The sequence below is a fragment of the Zerene cesonia genome, unplaced genomic scaffold, assembly GCF_012273895.1.
Source record: "Zerene cesonia ecotype Mississippi unplaced genomic scaffold, Zerene_cesonia_1.1 Zces_u006, whole genome shotgun sequence".
NCBI classification, from domain to species: Eukaryota; Metazoa; Arthropoda; class Insecta; order Lepidoptera; family Pieridae; genus Zerene; species Zerene cesonia.
In genome coordinates, this window is record NW_024045136.1 from 1,717,683 (window position 1) to 1,737,794 (window position 20,112).

Below are 20,112 nucleotides of genomic sequence, written 5' to 3' on the forward strand. Positions count from 1 at the left end.
GGTAAATGTTATGACTGTGTAATATGACGATTCAAAAGTGCTTCTATAAGAAGTCTAATTGAATGAATAAATGTTTGAGTTTGAGTCGTGTCGCGGATGTATACTAAGCAGTTCCCGTGACCCCTTCAGTACTTCAGAGGCCCTACGGAACACAGTGGGGTTTTAGTAGGTAGGAATCCGACGTAACCCACGGCTTCTTTCGGAGGCCGTGGGTATATGTTAGATTTCCTCATTAAAAAAAGAGGTTTGGGACCTCCAGCGTTTTCTCTATATGATTTTCTATGTGGAAGTCGAGCACGCGTCGGCATAAATTGGGCCAGCTCGCACCGGGGATGTACCACACCCCCACAGAAGACCGGCGTGAAATAGATGCATGCTACTGTGTTTCGTACGGTGAGTGAAAGAGCCAGAGGCCCATTTCCTTGTTTCCACTCTTCCAATCTTTTTTTTCGAGTGGTCAATCCTTTCCTTACCCCTTTCTCTTTAAAAGCGGGAAGCGCATTCGCCGAGGCACTACCCCTGCGAATGTTCATAGGCGTTGGTTGTCGCTTACCATTCAGGCGCAACCACCTCAGCTCAGCTCAGCTCAAAATTCCACCAGCTCAGTTAAAAGAAAGAAAGGCCTAAAAAAAGAGCCAGTTTCGATACAATCAAACTCAGCGGAAGGAATTAGTGTTAATACATGATTAGAAATACATAACATGTAATTTGTTGTGATGTGAATCCCAAAGATAACGTGGTTAACGAAATTATATCAGCGATAATGATATTACGATTTTAATTAATGGCTAATGACACCGGATTATTTTTGTTTGTTTATTTGGCTATAGATATGCCGATTGCCTATCGAAATAAAACTAAACAGCAATGAAATTATACGACTTACCCTTAAAGTAAGTGGATAAAAAAAAAAAAACAATAAAATAAAAAAAAAAATCTCCCGCCTCGTTTTGTCGATTCCATTTTTGATTCGAAATTAATCATAGCGTTCTATTATTCAAACACATTCATTTGATAACCCAAAGACGGAGATGAAAAAAACATTTTACCTTCGACAGACAGTGTTTTTTTTTTTTTGTTTTTTAATATTTACTCGGCTTATTTTTTTTCACTGTAATTTACTAGATGACTTATCGCTTGATTATTCGTGTATTAATTATTTAATCAATGAAAAATTAGATTTTATTAATGAATTGTCTATCTTTTGAGATTTGATAACAATATACAGATTGTCAGGTGCGAAACAGTATATAACAATAACAATATAATGTTTATTCCTGATAAACATTAGAATAATTATTAGATTATAAATATTAAATACGATTTGATAGAACAGTGAAAGGTACTTAAATTATATAAGGAAAATTAATACATAAACGTACTAGCCATGACGACTTCAGAAAGAAAGGAAGAAGAGAGAAATAATGTTCATTAAGCTTCAGAGGAATAGCTGATCCTCACCTAGGCCTTCGCCCCGTCCTACATACACACCTACACAAGTTCCAAGTGCTATCTATAATTTATTTATGTATATAGTATCTATCTGTAATTTATTTATGTATATAGTAACTGTCAGTCCATGGAAAAAGGGTTTTCCACACATTGCTCCCGTACCCTTGGGATATCCGGCATAAAAACTATCCTATATCCTTCCTCGGATGTCAAGCTATCTGTCTACTAAATTTCATCCAATTCAGCCCGGTAGTTTCTGAGATTAGCGCGTTGAAGCAAACAAACAAACTTCTCAGCTCTATATATCATTATAGATATAACCCAAAAAAAATGTACTATAGAAATTATTTTATATATAAAAATCAATTGCTGTTCGTTAGTCTCACTAAAACTCAAGAGTGGCTGGGCCGATTTTGATAATTTTGATTTTGATGCATTCATAAATGTTTCAGTTTAAATGGGTCAGCTAGTTTCTATATATTTTGACGTGACAACGTCTTAAATTAGGTTGCGGCTCGGAGGCACTCATGAAAAAGTGTAACGCCCAGTAACGTTACGATGAGTCACCGAACTATGATCGGTCCGCCGCGCGCGCAGCACTAGAGAATTAGGCGCATTTTGTCTTGCGTGTTTGTGTCTCTGTCTCTGTCTTTTTAGTAAACAAAATATATTTTCTATAGTTAAAATTTGTGCAATTCTTATTTTCATTCAATTCCTTGTTCCTATTGTGCAATTTAATAATATTCATATCAATAAATATTCTACCAAGAAAAAGACGTTGTCACGTAAAATCTTCGCCCGTAAAACCGACTTTACAGGCAACCATTTTTTTTTTCACTTAACACATTTCCTCGACCTTGCAACAAGAGGCCTTCTAGAAGGTTCCAAAGTTATCATCATGTTATCGTTGTTCAAGTTGAAGGTCACAAGTCGATAGGAAATCGTATGGAATCCTAATAATTCTACGTATGACAAATACAATTCTAGTAAAACAATACAAAGAAACACAGCAAAATTGGATTATTGTACAAAAGGCGGTCTTATCGCTAACAAGTGATCTCTGCCAGACAATCTTACTTTTATTATTACTACTGTATTATGTACTTCGTGAAAGTCTGAATGTGTTTGTTGCACGATCACGCCAGAACTGCAAAAGACACCTAAATATTTATTGGGTGTTTGACGCAGATATTTGATTACTTGCTGCGCCCCGCGGTTTCGCCCGCGTAAGTCCGTATCCGATAGGAATATCGGGATAAAAAGTTGTCCATATGTTATTCCAGTTGTCCAGCTGTCTACGTACCAAATTTCATTGCAATCGGTTCAGTACTTTTTGCGTGAAAGAGCAACAAACACACACACATCCTTACAAACTTTCGCATTTATAATATTAGGATAGTAGGAAGTAGGAGAGTAGGATAGGATATATAAATATATATATTAGTAGGATAGAATAGACGGCGATGTCACGTGTGCTATTTGATCTACTCTTTCATTTAGATATAGCACGAGCGAAGCCGCTGGACAGTGCTAGTACACTCGTAAAAGCAACGGTACTAAAACACACAACTCGGTCGTGGAACTCGCATTATTGCATCGAGTATGAATAATATTACTTGATTTTGAAATACGCAGTCTAGTCTAGTCAGTAATTATATAATGGCACTGTTTTCCTTTTTTCTGATCTTTAAACCGTTTATCAGCGGCCGATCCGCCAAGTGACGGCCGGCTGGACTGGTAATGATTGAACAATAACCTGTCGGTTGATAGGTCACATTCGGGCGTCGATAAGCGGGCCGCGTGCGTTGACATCCGCGTCCACCTGTCGTATGGCAGGGGGAAGCGTGTTCGGTGTTCGAATATCGAACGACCTACGATTCCATTTACAAATTCATGCGCGCGCGCAGTTTTGCGTGTCATATCGCGTCAGTCGTCCGCCCGCAGCCGCAAGCAGCGGTCGTGTCTCGCTCGCGTGTGTTGCGTGATATATAATATATTTATTTTTTTAACAAATTGAGGATTGAGATAGCGTACGGCGCTCGCGCGGCTTGGTGTGAGTTTCGATTGAAATTTTACATATTATTATGATTACAACGTGCTCTGTGTGCACGATAACGTTACTATGTTCATAATTTATGCAAATATTTTAGCGTTGATTATAATATTACGTATTTTTGTGGCGAGTTGTGTACGGGCGTAATGGAGTGTTTTTCAAATCGATCTATTCCGAATGTCGTGGATTTATTCCGTACATTCGTAGTTGTGTTTTATTGTAGTTATGTATTTAATGATCGGTCGCAGAATCCAATATTTAAAGTACGACAACTAGCTATGCGTGTGTTGTTGTGAGAACCCGTTTCTGCCAACTCGATTTCGTAGTGAGGTAAAATTTTTACACAATTCGCCAGCGTTGGTAACCGGAGGGAAATAATGTACATGACGTTGTTGTTACATTGATTTTATTCATGTATTCGTTGTTGTTTTTTTTTTTTTTTTTTGAAGTGAAAACTTCTTTGGGCGTGTTGTGCGTTTTGGTAGAGGGTAAAATCCTCGGTTCGCGTCACCGACATGCTAATGATAATAGTATATCTATAAGTAAGTGAAGTCCCGTGTCCCCTAGTGGGGTATGGGGCAGATGATGTACATCCGTTTCACTGATCGATTTTCTTTACGGACAAGTAGGTGATCAGCCTTCTGTGTCCTGCCAGACCGAGACATTTTTTTTTGTGCGTCCACCGGGAATCGAACCCAGGACCCCTCGGTTCAACGCTCACGCGTTATCCACTGTACCAAGGAGGCGGTAATAGTATATCTATAGCTATAAAAAATTTCATATAATTTTTGCATATAGTTTTAGTTACTCTCAACTTAATAGTTCCGTTTTCACTTCTATCGGCAGTCGCACGACTGCTACTGTTTTTTTTTTTTTTTTTGTAGATTTTGTAGGTAAACGCGCGATGTACTTGGTTGTGTTTGATGGATGTTATCAGTTTGACGATTTTTAGCTGATTTAAAAGAAAAAAAAAATAAAAATAAAACACGGAGGAGGTTCAATTAATCTCTCGATCAGCTGAATTTGACTGTTTTTTTTTTTGGTGTTCGTAACCTCGGTAACTTATTACTGAATGAACCGATTTCGATGATTCTTTCATTATTTGAAAGCTGGTGCCTCCCGTTTGGTCCCATTTGAATTTGGTATGTGTGCGGTTGTGACAATTGGTGACGGTTAACGTTTTATGTTCAAAATAATCATATCGTGATAGTACTAGTAATATTAATTTATTTTAGATCTGGTAATCCTATCCTACTATCCTACTTCCTACTAATCCTACTAATATTATAAATGCGAATGTGTGTAAGGATGTGTGTGTGTTTGTTGCTCTTTCACGCCAAAACTACTGAACCGATTGCAATGAAATTTGGCACGTAGACAGCTGTACAACTGGAATAACATATAGGCAACTTTTTATCCCTATATTCCTACGGGCTACGGACATACGCGGGTGAAACCGCGGGTCGCAGCTAGTAACCTAAAGATGCGAGGTTGAATACTATAATGAAAAAAAAACAAATTATTCTCACGTTAAAGTTTAAACGATAGAACTCTTAAGATGTTTTGATAAATAAAAATCTCTGTAATTAATAACAAATTTATGCATCCTGCTTGGATAAACATATTTAAATTTTAAAGTTATTTCAAGTTTTTTTTTTATAATAAATGTATTTATTACAAATAAAGTTGTATGTTATTAGAGTTCTTAAATGTTAAAGTTTTTTAAAGAAGTTGAAGGTATTTAGCAAACACTGTGTATTTGATATAATGTAAATAAATGTTGCTTGAAGAAAATATTGAGAGTATCTCCAAAATTGATCCAGTAGTTCCTGAGATTCGCGCGTTTAAACAAACGAATTCGTTAGCGTTATATGTACTAGTAGTAGGTACCTATGGCATCGAGAGCGAAATTAGAAAGCGCAAACAGATTCGAAGTTATGTTTTTACTTTATTTTCACTTAAAACACGCACAAGTTTGATTAAGTTAAGGTTATTTGCACTGATATAGCCTAAGTTCAATTAAGTTGAGGTTTTTTTTTTCACATAAAACATGCCTTAGTTCCATTAAGTTCTATTGTCACCCGATAATTCTGTCTGTTTTTAACCGATTTATGTGGTTCAATGAAGTATACTAATTGTCTACAAATAGGGGTCACCGACGTCCCTGAGAGCGATGGACCACTCGTAGTAGGTCATAAATTGGTTCCATCGAGTCCTATCCTATCCTACTAATCCTACTATCCTACTTCCTACTAATATTATAAACGCGAAAGTTTGTAATAGCGTGTGTGTGTTTGTTGCTATATCACGCAAAAACTACTGAACTGATTGTAATGAAATTTGGTACGTAGACAGCTGGACAAATGGAATAACATATAGGCAACTTTTTATCCCGATATTCCTACGAGATACGGACTTACACACACATCCTTACAAACATTCGCATTTTTAATATTAGTAGGGTTTTAAGCTACCTCTGCACAAATTTTCAGCCCAATCGGTTGCTGCGTTCTTGAGTTATAAAAAGTGTAACACCACTTTCTATATATATATATATATATATATATATATATAAATATATATAATGACGCGATCGGCCAAGGTCACTGTACGGTAATTGACATTAAGCACAGCGCATTTGCTACGCCACTCATTGGGAATGGTCCTTCGTATTTCCGAAGCGTTCAGTGTACCGAATGAGGTGGCGTTAATGTTAATCTCGATACTGGTACAGTGATTGATTGATTGATTGATTATTCTAATGTTATAAACGCGAACGTTTGATGGATGTACGTTTGTCACTCATTCACGCAAAATAAGGTGTTAGGGTTTTTCCTTTTTTGTCATAGTCGGCAATGGAGCTGGTGGGACGCCTGATGGTAAGCGTCACCACCGCCCGAGGACATTTGGAGAGGCGTCAGGTCGATTGCAGAACTTACGCCTCTACAAATGGATTGCCGACTTTAAATTGGGAAGGGGTTAAGAAAGATTTGATGAGAGGAATGAAGAAAAGGACTGGGAAGGGTAAGGAAAAGGATATAGGCCTCCGGTTCCCCCACTCACCGAACGAAACACAATAGCATGCTATCATGTCACGTCGATTTTCTGTGGGGGTGTGGTACTTTCCCGGTGCGAGCTGGCCCAATTCGTGCCGAAGCGTGCTCGACTAACACATGCAATAACTTGTAGAGTATGTTTGACAGAAAATAACCGAAAACAACTAAACAGTTTCTTAAGTAATAATAATGTAAAATTTTATTTTTAGTTTTATAGCATGAAAAATGCTTAATAAATTAGAAATTTTTAAAGAATAGAAAAAATTCGATCACGAGGCAGGATTCGAACCTGCGTTTCTTGCCTAACCGTAGCAAAGTAAAATTTCTAATAATAATGTAGTTTTGACCAGCATTATTGCTGGTATGTGAAAATCACTACATTGTATAAAACAAAGTCGCTTTCTCTGTCCCTAAACTACGCAACGGATTTTGATGGGCTCTTTTTAATAGATAGAGTAATTCAAGGGGATGGTTTATAAGTATAATAATATCTATTAAACTACTCCGAATATTAACGCGTGCGAGGCCGCGGGCCAAAGCTAGCATACGATAAAAATGATAATCTCTTTATTTATTAGAAAGCTGCAACTTCACTGATTCACATAGATAGGTAAATGATAATTAAAAAATCATCTTTAATTTTTAGTTTTATAGCATTGAAATCTTCTTTTTTACTATATAAAAATAAGTCGGGTTTTCCTTCCTGACGCTATAACTCCAGAACGCACGAACCGATTTCCACGGTTTTGCATTCGTTGGAAAGGTCTCGGGCTCCGTGAGGTTTATAGCAAAGAAAATTCAGGAAAAATTTCAACAGAAAAGCGGGAAAATAATTTTTTACATACAGCCATCTGGTGGCGAAACGGAGTTCGCTGGGTTTGCTAGTCATCTATAATTTTTAACTTTATAGCATTGAAATGCTTCATAAATGAGAAGTTCTGTAAGGCCGAGAGGCTAGGCGTTGCTACGGTTTGGCGAAAAGCGTGGGCTCGTATCCCGCCTCGTGATCGAAATTTTTTTTCTATTCTTTCATAATTTCTCAAAACATCATCTTCATTCAATTTTCATAGCATTGCTAGGTTTAACAAATACATATAAATACATTGAGACAGTTAATCATTATCTATTATATAGTTCTGACACGACACGTATGTAAAATACAATTTTAAAGCAGTTTTATTGTTTACTAGCCTTTGCCCGCGGCCTCGCACGCGTTTAAATCGGAGTAATTTAATTGATGTCATCTTATATATAAAATTCTCGTGTCACAATGTTAGTCTCTATACTCCTCCGAAACGGCTTGACCGATTCCTCTGAAATTTGGTAAGCATATTGGGTAGGTCTGAGAATCGGCTAACATCTATTTTTCACACCTCTAAACGATAAGAGTAAGGCAGAACAGCGTTTGTCGGGTGCAGCTAGTTATATATATAAAGCTTCCTCTTCAATCACTCTATATATAAAAAACCTTCAAAATCCGTTGCGTAGTTTTAAAGATTTAAGCATACATAGGGACATAGGGGCAGAGAAAGCGTCATTGTTTTAATACTATGTAGTGACGTAATAGTGGGCATCGGAGCTGGTGGTTCGCCTGATGGTAAGCGATCAGACAGACATTTGCTGATATAGGGTCGCTGCAAATGCGTAGTCCGCTTTTAAGCGGAAAGGAAAAGGAAAGGATTGACGACTTGATTAAAGAAATGGTCTGGGCAGAGTGAGGAAAAGCATACGGGTCTCCGGCTCCCCCCATCACCGAATGAAACGCAGTAGCGTAGAGACGTACTATTTCATGCCGATCTTCTGTGGGGGTGTGGTACTTAACCGTTGCGAGCTGGCCCAATTCGTGCCGACGCGTGCTCGACTCCCACATGATTGCTTATTACGCGCAGTTAAATGATCGAGGAAATGAGAAAAACAAAACTAAAAAACGATAAGTACGCCTAGCATCTCGGCCACCCGTGATCCCGCCACAGTAATCGAATTTCTCCTACTTATTTTGTTTTATGTACCTTTTTTTTATATTCTTTCAAAATTTGTCAGTTTCAAGGTTGTTATGTGACACTAAAGCTTGTTTTCTTTCTTTCTTTCTTTCTTTTGTTTCTTTCTTTCATTATGTTCGCGAGCAAAGTTCGAACCGCGTGCGGGAGTCTTAGTAGACCTCACGTGAATCGGACGGGTAGTTCCGTAGTTGGCGTGAACAAACAAACAAACGCAGTTTTATCATATTTGTACAGTAAATAGACGGTTTTTACATTTTCTTCTTCTGTAATCTCTCTCGAGATTAAAATTTATTGTGTTTTTCTGTGTACATTTTTATTTTTTCCTCAACAGCGAATCAGTGAATTAATTAATTACCAGGTCATAAAATAGAAATATTTGTCTATATGTATATTAGTAAGAGCATTACTTCCTTATTTTAGTAAGATTATATGGGTTTTTTTCAAACAAATATAATAATTGGTCGTTTATTGTAATTTAGTCGTTTTATTGAGGACTGACTTTAGCCCGCGGCTTCGGACGCGTTAAATTCGCAGTAGTTTAACAGATGTTTGTTGATTATACATATAAACCTTCCTCTTGTATCACTCTACCTATTCAAAAACCCATCAATATCCGTTCGGTAGTTTTTAAGCATACATAGGGACAGAGAAAGCGACTTTGTTTATAATTTGTAGTGATGTTTCAGAGGCATATTATATGAATTAGTTTTTATAAGCTTCACCTGTATGTTTGTTTGTAGCCGACTTCTGTAGACTATTTAGATCCACTTTAAGAGGATGGATCATATTCAAATTTTGTACACTTATCAAGGATCGGTCGGGGTCAATACAATAATATAGTGCTTCTACAAGAAGTCTAGTCTATAAATGAGTTTGAGTTTGAATAAATTTATGTGTTTATATCATTGTCTGAAGCAGTGGTGGCTCAGTGGCGCGAAGCTCGGACTTCAAAATCGATAAGTCGGGGTTCGAGTCTGGGCGAGCGTGCAGGAAATAAAATTGATTTTTCAATTTATCTGCGCATCACCACTGCTTGAAACGGGGAAGGAAAACATCGTGAGGAAACCGGCATGTCCGAGAATCAAAAGTTCGACGACATGTGACATCTGCCAACCCGCACTTGGCCAGCGTGGTAGATCGCGGCCCGAACCCTCATAGGAGGCCTGAGTCCCACCAGTGGGGACATGTGTGGGCTGTTGATGATGACAGCATTGTCTTGTTCAGGATTGCCGGGATTGAATAAATTTATTTACGTATACTCTACGTCAGGGTTGGAGACAATTAAGATGATTCTATCGTCAAAGCGTGTTTTTAATTTTCAACCTACTTCAATAAAAGGAGGATCTTATTCGTTATCAGTTCAACTGTATTTTTTATGTTTGTTACAATGCTTTCACGCAAAAACTGCTGGAGCGATTTCAAAAATCCTTTCACCATTAGAGAGCTACATCTTCACTTGTGAGTGACGCAGGCTATATTTGTGTGCCACGGGCGAAGCCGGGGTGAGAAGCTAGTGTTTTATATATTCAAGACTAGTCGCGCCACACGGTTTTACCCGCGTTACACTGCGTCCCGTTGGAATATCGGGATATAAAGTGTCTGAACGACTGGACTAACATAGACATGACCCGATATTCCTACGGGATACGGACTTACGCGGGTGAAACCGCGGGGCGCAGCTAGCTAGTGCTTTATAAATGAGAAATTTTGAAAGAATGGAAAAATTTCTCATTCATTAAACATTTCAATGCTATGAAACTAAAAATTTAAACTCTTAAACTAGCATTGTGAAATAGAATTAGGCCATATACTTAAATTAACATATATGATTATTAATTTATTGTAATAATCGTTTATTTTCGTTATTGCTTACAGTTGGATCTAAATATCACGCGCTCTACTGATGTAGGGGAATTATTCACAATCGACACAGCAGTTTTATAGGTTACGATTCATCACGTTGGTTCAAGGGGAATCAACGTGGTTGAGGTTTTGTTGTATGAATAGATTATAAAACATAAGGGCTGTTCCACATTGGAGCGCCTTTTTTTAATTGAGAACTATGATACTATTACTTGCTGCACCCCGCGCTTTCACCCGCGTAAATCCGTATCCCCTAGGAATATCGGGATAAAAAGTTGCCTATATGTTATTCCAGTTGTCCAACTATCTACGTACCAAATTTCATTGCAATCGTTTCAGTAGTTTTTGCGTGAAAGAGCAACAAACACACACACATCCTTACAAATTTTCGCGTTTATAGTATTAGTAGGATATGATAGTAGAAAGTAGGATGCTCCACTTTATTTTGTGTCAATAATTTGTTTTTTTTTATTATTATTGTGTTTCCCATTGGCTAGGATTAGCTATTTTTTTTTTATGTCACAGTCGGCAATGGAGCTGGTGGGTCGCCTGATGGTAAGCGCTACCACCGCCCATGGACATTTATTGTTCATTGTGGACGGACCCTTGGCCGAGACGTGGATAATGAGTAAAGAAAAAATTAATTATATCATGACGTTAGCCAACTAAATGACCATCATGAATATTATTCGTTTATTATTAACTGCTTTGCAATTTTAATGAAACGATCGGAATGTTCGTGCAATGATAATATGATTTTTTTTTTTTTTAAATTTTGAAATTCGAATCGTGTATTCCTTTCTTCGATTACATGTACTGTATTGCATTGAATTTTTGAAAATCGAATCGTGTGTGTGTGTGTGTGTGGCAACATTTTTGCTTTCGAATTTGCGATTTTTTGAAATTCGAATCGCATTTCGATAAAGTTTTGGTGGTTAATGTTTGATTAATTGTTATTAATTTTTATGGTTATTGTTTTGTGGAAAAATATACTTTAATTTCCACGTTTTCATGTCGTGTTTGTAACAATCACATGGTAAGAAAAAAAAAACACATTTTATGGTATAAAATGATATCATCTTGTATTTTATTACCTTTCATTTAAGTAAGTAAATATATTTTTGAATTTTTTACAACGGGTTGGTAATTTATTTTAGTAACGATTTGTTTAAGAAATTTAAGATTATCTTTACGATACGGAAATTATATGTGTGTAATGACGTAATTCAACTAGTCTATGGTTTACTCCGGGTCTTCGAATATTTTCCTTCGCAATTTCATCGAGACCGTAGTTCCTGAGATTAGCGCGTGCAAACAAACAAACTCCTCAACTTCATAATATCAATATAGATGTAGGTATGGATGGATGGATGCGAGATAAATTGGCATACAACAGTGTTTAGCGGCGATCTTCGGACCTCAATTGGTATTCATTTGGTAAATGGTTTTGGACTTTGGACCCTGCTGCGGATCAGTAGCTAGTTGGTTACCGGTCTCGGGTTCGGTTCTCTTAAAGCGTTTTTAAAGCAATGTTATTTTAATTATCTTTATATCTTAATATATGTAAATTACGTGTCACGTTGTTTGTCCGCGTTGGATTCCTAAACTACTCAACCGATTTTAATCAAATCTGCACAACATGTGCAGTTTGATCCCACTTAAAAGATAGGATAGTTTATATTATTTCAATTACGATTAATGACTATCCGGGCGGAGACGGGGCGTGCAGCTGGTTATATATTCTCTATATCCTATCATACTATCATACTAATATTATAAATGCGAAAGTTTGTGAGGATGTGTGCGTGCGTTTGTTGCTTTTTCACGGAAAAACTACTGAACCGATTGCAATGAAATTTGGTACGTAGACAGCTGGACAACTGGAATAACATTTAGGCACCATTTCATCCCGATATTCCTACGGGATACGGACTTACGCGGGTGAAACCGCGGGGCGCAGCCAGCGTTCTATAATAATACATAAAAGATTTATAAACAGATTGGAGGTCGTGTCAATAATGTGGCTCGTGAAATAGACTTGCACCGAAACCAAAACATGACATAAAATGAACGAACTTTCACCTGACTGATCGCAGCGTGCTGGCGCGTCGCGCGCTGTGATGAATTTTTTCTTTTTTTTTTTGTCATAGCGGGCAACTGAGCTGGTGGTTCGCCTGATGGTAAACGATCACCACCGCCCATGAACATTCGCAAAAGTAGTGCCTCTGCGAATGCGCTGCCCGCTTTTAGTGGGTAAAGGAAAATAAACGAATTCATGACAGGAAAGAAGGATGGACTGGGACGGGTGAGGAAAAGGAAATAGGCCTCCGGCTCCCCCACTCACCGTACGAAACACAGTGGCATGCCACTATTTCACGCCGGTTTTCTGTGGGGGGTGTGGTACTTACCCGGTGCGAGCTGCCCCAATTCGTGCCGAAGCGTGCTCGACTCCCACAATAAAATCTTTCTCATTGCCGCCATATTGCCGTGCTGGATGCTTCTACCGCGCGGTCTTTTTACATTTTTTTTTTCCCCTTGGGGTTAGAATCTATCGGAATCCTTTCTTAGCGGACGCCTACGTCATATCATCTATCTGTGTGTGAAATTCCAGCCCGATCCGTCCAGTGGTTTGGGCTGTGCGTTGATAGATCACTATGTCAGTCAGATAACAACCATTTAGTCGTATATATATATTTACTAACTAGCGGTCCGACCCGATTTCGTCCGTGTAACATTTTATATTATCACTCTAATATTATAAATGTGAATGTTTGTTTGTTTGGATGTTTGTCCGTCTATCACGCTGAAACTACTGAACGCATTTCGATGAAATCTGGTATACAGACAGGATATGAGCTGACTTGGGTGATAGGATACTTTTTATCCTGATTAAATTCACCCTTGAGGTAAAACAAAAATCTTGATATCCGGGCGGTTCCGGGGCGAGCGTCTAGTGTAGCCTATTCAAACATTCTTCACTGGTTCTCCGCTCCTATTGGTCTCAGCACGATGACCAATAAATGGGCTATCGAACACTGAAAGAATTTTTCAAATCGGACCAGCAGCTCCTGAGATTAGTCCGTTCAAACAAACTATTCAGCTTTATAATATTACTATATACATTGGTATATAATATTAGGATATTTTTACACCTGAAACGATTTATATGGACTTGGACGTTCCGATACGAAGTTGTTTTTTTTTTTTGTTTATTATCCGATAGCAAAATACAATATGATAGCAGAAGGAGATTTAGACATTCCTACTGAAATATTCTAGATGCGAAAGTTTGCGAGGATGGATGTATGTGTGTCTGTATGTTTGTTACTCTTTCACGCAAAAACTACCGAATTGATTGCAATGAAATTTGGCACGTAGACAGCTGCACAAGTATAACACACGTGGGATTATCGAGAACATAGTCCTCCGTTACGCGGTCGGATAATCAGGATATGCACAGCGCCCGCATAGGACACCGCGTTAAATCCGAACAAGTGAAAGGCACAAGGTCCTTTTGAGGTCAGGTGGCTGTCGGAACTGTCGCTTTAAAGGAAACGAAACTCTATTATTTGAACTTGGTGATAAATATATTTAATTGGACAAGCCGTGCTCTGCGGTTTTACCTCGTACCACGCTCCCTAAGAAGGCCCAGCTATCTACCTTTAATAATATTAATAATAAATATTCTTTATTGTACACAAAAAAGTACAGCACAAGAAGTTGAGGTACAGAAGGCGGTCTTATCGCTATTGAGCAATTTCTACCAGACAACCACAAAGCAAAGGAAAAGCTGCGAAGTAAGAGAGTAGGCGTCGTACAAAACGGAAATTTCATCACAGATACATGCGTGATAAATACATACTAGCTGCGCCCCGCGTTTTCACCCGCGTAAGTCCGTATCCCGTAGGAATATCGGGATAAAAAGTTGCCTATATGTTATTCCAGTTGTCCAGCTGTCTACGTGCCAAATTTCATTGCAACCGGTTCGGTAGTTTTTGCGTGAAAGAACAACGAACATTCACACACAAATCCTTACAAACTTAGGATTAGTAGGATATTAGGAAGGAGGTAGTACTTACTTTATCATATGTCAATAAATTATTCTTATTATTATTATGTATATCTCTCCATAATACTCGGATACCCACGTAGACACCCGGTCTTTTGTAAGGCTTACGTGGGGACACAGATCCAACACGCAGAGGCCCTTGAGAGAATTTAATGTGTTGTGAGACACCACCTGCAGTCTGCCCATGACTGCACTATAGAGATACAGCCCTGGGCAGTCCGCGGCCGATGTAGGATATTATTATTATTATTATTTTTTGACTAGCTTCCCGCCGGCGGCTTCGCCCACCTCCATATTCTTCCTACCTTTTAAACCTCCCCTGGACCATTCAGAATGCACCAAAATCGTGATTATAAAAATCAGACCGGCCGTTCTCGAGTGTTAGCTAGACTAACGAACAGCAATTGATTTTCTATATATAAGATTAAAAAAAAAATAAATAACCTAAATCTGTCAACCGGTTAACCTCGTGGCCGACCTTGGTTATCATGAAAATAATTGAATCGTAATTATAATAGCGTGGCCGTTACTATTTATTCTATTTATTCCGAGAAAATTAAATCGGACCCCGTTTCTGAACGAATAATTTCTATCAGAATTATGGACATCGAGATTTCTGTTCTAATAATATATAATAATAAAAAATTTATCGTCACCAAAAAGTATACGTACATATATATATACTAGCTGCGCCCCGCGGTTTCACCCGCGTAAGTCCGTATCCCGTAGGAATATCGGGATAAAAAATAGATGTTAGCCGATTCTCACACATACCCAATATGCACACAAAATTTCATAAGAATCGGTCCAGCCGTTTCGGAGGAGTTTGGCAACGAAAACTGTGACACGAGAATTTTATATATTACTAGCTGCGCCCCGCGGTTTCACCCGCGTAAGTCCGTATCCCGTAGGAATATCGGGATAAAAAATAGATGTTGGCCGATTCTCAAACATACCCGATATGCACACAAAATTTCATAAGAATCGGTCAAGCCGTTTCGGAGGAGTATGGCAACGAAAACTGTGACACGAGAATTTTATATATTAGACTAGCTGCGCCCCGCGGTTTCACCCGCGTAAGTCCGCATCCCGTAGGAATATCGGGATAAAAAATAGATGTTGGCCGATTCTCAGACCTACCCAATATGCTTACCAAATTTCAGAGGAATCGGTCAAGCCGTTTCGGAGGAGTATGGCAACGAAAACTGTGACACGAGAATTTTATATATATAGATTAGAAGTAGCTTAAAAATAAATGAGTTAGAAGAGAAATTTTGAAAGAATAGAAAAGAATTTGATCACGAGGCAGGATTCGAACCTGCGTTTCTTGCCTAACCGTAACAACGCCTAGCCTCTCTCGGCCACCCGTGATCCCGCCACAGTAATCGAATTTCGCCCGCCACAGTAAGAAACGCAGGTTCGAATCCTGCCTCGTGATCAAATTTTTTCTATTCTTTCAAAATTTCTCATTTATAAAGCATTTCAATGCTATAAAACTATAAATTTATAAATAAATGAGTTATATAATGCAAAATTTAACCAAAAAAAAATAGGTGAAAGCCCCTGCTGCCGCACTAAGCCAAGGCCTGTGATACAGTACGCAGCGCCGAAACCCCACAGACCATTTTATAATATATTTTTAATGACAAAGTTGTAAATTATAAAAATTTCATCAAAATCCGTTCAGTAGTTTCAGCGCGATCGACGGACGAACATCCAAACAAACGAACTTTCACATTTACAATTGACATTACGGTCATTGACGTTTCTGTGCTTAGTTAAATCGTAAATCACATACGCACACACACTCACCTACCTACGCGACATATGTACACACACACACACACACACACACACACACACACACACACACACACACACACACACACACACACACACACACACACACACACACACACACACACACACACACACACACACACACACACACACACACACACACACACACACACACACACACACACACTTGCATGTAACTTACAACTTGTGTTTTTTTTTTTAAATTAATGTATGTATTCAAGAATCGCTGCGCCCCGCGTAAGTCTGTATCCCGTTGGAATGTGGTGATGAAAGCCTATATGTCATTCCAGTTATCCAGCTATCTACGTACGAAATTTCATTGCAATCGGTTCAGTAGTTTTTGCGCGAGAGAGTAACAAACATACATACATACACATACACGTACATCCATCATCACAAACTTTCGCATTTATGATATTAGTAGGATAAATATTAATTATCGCAGTCGGTATTTTTTGAAATCACGACGTTGCGATTATGTATTTTATATAGGTAGGTATTTTAGTTGTAGTTCGGCCCGCGGTGTTGCTTGCGTTTTTAACCGACTTAGATTAGCCCGTTCAATCAAACAAACTCTTCCGCTATATGATATATCTCTCCCACCAACGAAAGTAAAGTACATCCTTTCTTTGATCCCAAACTATCTCTGTGCCAAATTTCATCCAATTCGGCCAAGTGGCTCCCGAGATTAGCGCGTTCAAGCACACAAACAAACACTTCTATATTATTAGTGTACAATATACGAAGCCGAAGAGAGAAAAATAAATATATAACATTTGTTAATGACACTAAAACTCTGTATCTTATAAATAAGTATTTAAGAATTGATCAAGAAAATATCTTATGAGTTATTGTAGGTGCTTATAAGTAAAACTGGTTTTATATTGTTTAAACAAATGATAACAAAAACCCTTTGCGTACGGCCTCAACAACACTCAATAGTGGTAATATTATAATAAGGCCTCAATGCTAATTGTCTACGCTAATACTCGCGATAGAATAAATACTCGTTTCATATTTAATCATCGTCATAAAAATATCTTTTCGCGCCATTTTAGTAACGCTTCCCGCCAAGTGAGCGCGAGAACAAGAATTAAAAAAAAAAAAATGAATATCCGATTGCGTCAATATCCGCCGTCATTGTTAAATTGAAGAACTGAAATGATAAATAGTATATCCTATTCCATTCATTCATTACGAATGAATGTATAAAACCGTTTTTTTTTATTACCAAATCGATGTATGTATTTTGGAAACATCGTATTTATAACTTTTTGGCGCCAAGAATACTTTACTTTGTATTTTTTTTTATTTTGATGTTGCCAGTGTCACTCCCACAACTAAGACGAGTCGCATTGTTCGGCTTAAAAAGAAAATATCCGGTAAATTTGACAGTTAACTAAAATAAAGTCTCAAGTAAATCAAAAGAAAAGAGACATGGTTTTATTATCTATAAAGCGCTATCTGATAAATCGTGAACGTAATATTTTTAGAATGTAATAACAGACGCTAGTGGCTTTCCATGGACATTGGACACAATGATTGAAAACGCCTTCCCGCCAAATAAAACCACAGAGTAAATAAAACAACGAAGTGCTAGCTAAGATTTGATAAAAGAAAAATCTACTGAAAACTGGATCTTTTTCTAATAATAACGAGAAAAGACAAAACAAAAAAGAAAAAAAAGTTTTAGAGTCGCAATTCATAATTTACGATTTATGACTTATATCAGAAATAATTGACTACGGGAGTAACAATTTACACGTACATAATTTCAAAATAATAAAACGTAATGAAGTGCAGGCAGATTTTCTCTAAATGCTAGATGAAATAATGTCATACAATACGTACAAAATAATAAATTAACTATTTAAATGTTTTCTCAATATTTCAACATACATAATGATGGAAAATACATGAATGTTTTTAAAATTATAATAATTATTTAGTATGTAGGTTACAAAAATCGTCACTATACTCTCTTTTTACTGGAATAATGACCGCTAAGCGTAACCTCATAAGAAGTTTGCGATTTTTTTTTACCACGCTAGGAGCGAATGACGCGGCGGGCATCATTCGATGCCACACCATCGCTGACGGCCAATCAGCGACGACTGAGATCGTTCGCCGCACGCGAAACGCGTTCGATTTTGACGTTCCATTTTTATATGAGTTGTTTTTTTTTTCAAATTGCTATCAGCCAGAGACTATTGCTAAATAGAGGTATAAAAATGTTTATATCGGAAATTTTGCTAAAATAAGCACTTTTACATGTCTGACGGTTGTTACAACAAGGATAATTTTTATTTTTATAAGTTTCATAAAAAAATATTTACGAAGGTTATTTACCATATGCAATTTATTATGTACATTAAATTAATCAAAATAGATGTGAAAAAGAATTACAATTAACAATAGCATATCGTTGGTAGAACTTTAGCTATTCTGTGATCACCTAAGGGCTTAACGCGGCTAAAAAAAGATTTCACTTCGAAACTCAATAGGACGGTGATTCGAAGATTTGATATCGCGAAAGCCGAGACAGGTGATGTGGATGCGCTCACGCTTTATCAGAACCGAGTCATACTACGAGTGTGTACCGCGAAATATTCAATAGATAAGATAAAAATTACTATCCGAAATCAAATAAATAGTATTGGAAAGTACGTAACGTATTATAAGATCTTCCTAAATGCAAGATGGTTTTTCTTTTTCACTCGGTTCTCTTGATGTTTTTTTTTTATTTTACTGCACGATGATAGTTTTTGTTTTTTTTTTTTTTTCGGCAGGGCGTGGGATGTTGTATATTTGACATTTGCAACTTTTTTTTTAGTTTTTTTCTTCTTTTGTTTCATATGTATGAATAAACTTTGTAATGATTAATTGGTGTGTAATTGCACCTATATATACGGTATTGCATTATAAATATTATTTATTATTACATTTTGAACTTTGATCGTCGATAGAGCACATTAAATCACGTTTTAGGCCTTTTTAACGTCCAAATACATGTTAATTGTACGACTTGTTTTTACGTGTTTTAATATATGAATGAATGAATAAGTTTAAAATACATGTAAATGGTTATTTTTTAATGTTTAAATTATGTTTCTTTATTATAATGATTGTCAGTCGGATTGCTCATTTATCCGCAATCTTGAGTCGTTTTTTTTTAATCTGTATTAAATTATGCTGGTTTAAAAAAAAAACAACTCATAATTGCTATTATGTTATACTACCGCCCTATCCTGACTTTGCACGTGTTTGAGTTTATATCTACTTAGAAATGGTGGTGTGATTAAAATAAATCATGCCTACATCATCATCATCAGCCTATGTATTTTTCTACTGCTAGGAGATAGGCCTCCTATGAAGGTTTACGATACGATTCTTCCGTGGGGGTGCGGTACCATCCCCGCTGCGAGCAGGCCCAGCGCGTGCCGAAGCGTGCTCGACTCCCGCACTCAATGATATGCATGTCTGTGACGACATATTACAGACACATGGTCTATCAAAATGACGCGATTTTAATGTGAATAGCACAGCCGATACGTGACTGATACGAGGGTAGACATAATTTATTGCTCGACCCACTCGGTTTATTGGTTATAGATTTATTGTTACTAATGTGTAAGAATACGATTCCCAGATATGAAATAAAAATTATTATTACGTAGATGAAATAGTTACATAGTAATTTTTTTAAAGTATATTATATATTATAGCCTATATACCTAGTCTTGCCATAAATATTGTAATAAAGAAAAAAGAAAATTGTTAACTGCAAATAACATTTAT

At 37.3% G+C, this 20,112-nt stretch overlaps 1 protein-coding gene across 1 annotated transcript in view; it reads left to right on the forward strand.

Annotated features, from left to right (window-relative positions):
* Positions 1-3,348: 3,348 nt before the first annotated feature.
* LOC119838899 (probable ATP-citrate synthase subunit 1) overlaps positions 3,349-20,112 on the forward strand; it is a 45,036-nt gene continuing 28,272 nt past the window's right edge. The window contains exon 1 of the mRNA XM_038365043.1: positions 3,349-3,505. The gene's annotated coding sequence lies outside the window, so the exon portion shown is untranslated. The remainder of the gene's footprint in view (positions 3,506-20,112) is intronic.